At 37.2% G+C, this 2,253-nt stretch overlaps 1 pseudogene; it reads right to left on the bottom strand.

The window, feature by feature from the left end:
- Nucleotides 1-1,108: 1,108 nt before the first annotated feature.
- Nucleotides 1,109-1,227, bottom strand: LOC145241827 (5S ribosomal RNA; annotated as a pseudogene).
- Between the last annotated feature and the right edge of the window lie 1,026 nt (nucleotides 1,228-2,253).

Here is a 2,253-nt window from a genome sequence, read left to right as displayed (position 1 = left end):
TTTAATTCAGACTTATACGACAGACATCATAGTTGAAATAAATAAAAAAAAATTTTTTTTAAAGAGATTAATAAACTAGGATTGTAAAAGACTTAGCGGTTAGTGAATCCAAGACTTGACCGGCTAAAATTTTATTAAAAAAATAAACGAAAAAAAAAAGAAAAAGAAAAATTAGGGATCGTTGTCGTTCAGAACCAACACAAACAGATTCGATCGATCTGCAAAACGCCAATCAATCAATACGATGAGCATTTTAACAATGGATGAAGCCTTCCCTGTAGTAGCTGAAAAGTATGAATGAGCAGCAATGTTGTAGTAAGTAAAACAAATAAATCTAATATATAAAAGGCTATATGCCTGTCTGTCTGTCTCCATATTTTCAAACTCTATCTCCCCCGAAACTAAAAGTCGCATAGCGGCGCTAAGGGCCTCAAATATTTGGATTGTTTATGGGTCGTTCTTTTATGGATCTTCAGCCGGTTAAAATAGTTTTAAATGGTCAAAAATAGGGTAAAATTGAAAAAATCGTTTTACATATTATACATTCATCTTTATTTTTTATTTTTAAATTTGAATCAGTTCATATACGTGTTACGTTAGTACAGTAATAACGTCACCAGCTTTAAATGCTACAGTTTTGCTTTCGGTTTCGATTCTAAGTGATGGCACCCAAATACTTTTTTTTTTTTTTTACATCACGACTCTGTAATAATATATACGAAATCAGGACAAATTAAAATATCATATTTTACGCCCAGGCGCCCCCACCTCTGCTCATGGGTATATAAATTGAGAACTTGGGTCGCAAGATCATGTTATATTTCTTTGTGTATATTAATTAAACATTTAGTTTTGCTTAAATTAATTTAAATAACATTTTATTTCGACTACACTAGACATTTTTCCTTTTTAAGATCTGTGTATTGCAGTGCGATGCGATGCGATGCGATGCCTCCGTTCAGTCTCAAGAGACAAAGAGTAGCTGCGTGTGTAATTGTGAGACAAGGGTTGCGCAGTCGCCAACCTCACCTCTCCTGAATCGGCACTGCTTGAGTCCAGTAACACGAAGTGCTAGACGACTGGAAACAATACCGAGATAAGCGGAGAGCACATACAGCACCTGGAATTCCCAAATGGTCAGCCATTTTAGTACTGACTAAGTTCAACGTTGCTTAACTTCGGTGATCTAACGGAAACCGGTGTGTCAACGTGAATTGTGCCGTATATTAATATGTATTATTGTATTGCAGCATTCATATCATTTCACTGTAATAATACAATCAATAATTTCATTCTTTTAATGTTTACTCGTTTCATGATGTACGTTCGTTCTATTTCAGCCAGAAGCGTGACAGACCAACGGACAGGAAGGTCCTATAGATACATGCGGTCGCATTTAACAAACTGTTTACTTTCATCTCCTCCCCCATCAGGCAAATGAATGCGTTATGCGATGAAAGCGTTATTTCAAACATTACGATGATAGTCCGACGGACGGACGAACAAATAGAAACACGTGGACGCAACTAAGAACTATACGCGGACAGTTGAGTGGGTGGAGGAAAGGTGTAGAGTAAGGGCCGGCTTAATCAATACAAAGTTAGCAATGACAGCTGTCACAGAAAACTACTTTCGATTTTCACCAAGAAAATATAATTGTTCGCTTTTATTTTCGTCCTGCCTGTCTATTACTCATATCTGCAGGTATGTAATGGATAGGAAGAAAAACCACGGCACGTCTGGCAAAAGGCCACTAAACACGAGTTACTCAACGAGGATTACAAACGCTATGGAGTTCGAACAATCAGTCACTGTGATTGATTTACTAGTATTATCGAAATGTTGTAAGGCTAAGTATCTGACTATAGTCAAGGGCGACACAAAGGCTATCTTTATAATAAGCTCCCAGATTAAGGTGTGTGAGAGGTAGTCACTCCGTTTCCAGGATTACTCCACTTACCCTTGATTCTCTTCATGTAATGTTGAATGTTTAGCAATAGGGTATCAAGTGCCATTTTTAAGCCTACGGGACGACTCGATCGAGAATTGAACTCTGGTCTCCTGGCCCAATAGCAAACACTCTTACCATTATGCCTGGTGGACCGACTATATTTAGTAGTCTGTGTGTTAAAAACGTAAATGTCTACGTAAGATTAGATCAAGTAAGAAAAAAATAGTTTTTTCATTAGAGAGTACGTTAGATATTTGGTTGACGTGAAACAGAAGTGTCGTTACAGAGGAAATTCGTGACAG

This window comes from Euprymna scolopes, chromosome 2 (assembly GCF_053919585.1).
Source record: "Euprymna scolopes isolate OS-2025 chromosome 2, ASM5391958v1, whole genome shotgun sequence".
Classification (NCBI taxonomy): domain Eukaryota; kingdom Metazoa; phylum Mollusca; class Cephalopoda; order Sepiida; family Sepiolidae; genus Euprymna; species Euprymna scolopes.
Note: the sequence above shows the minus strand (reverse complement) of the source record. Positions and strands in the feature narration are given on the sequence as shown.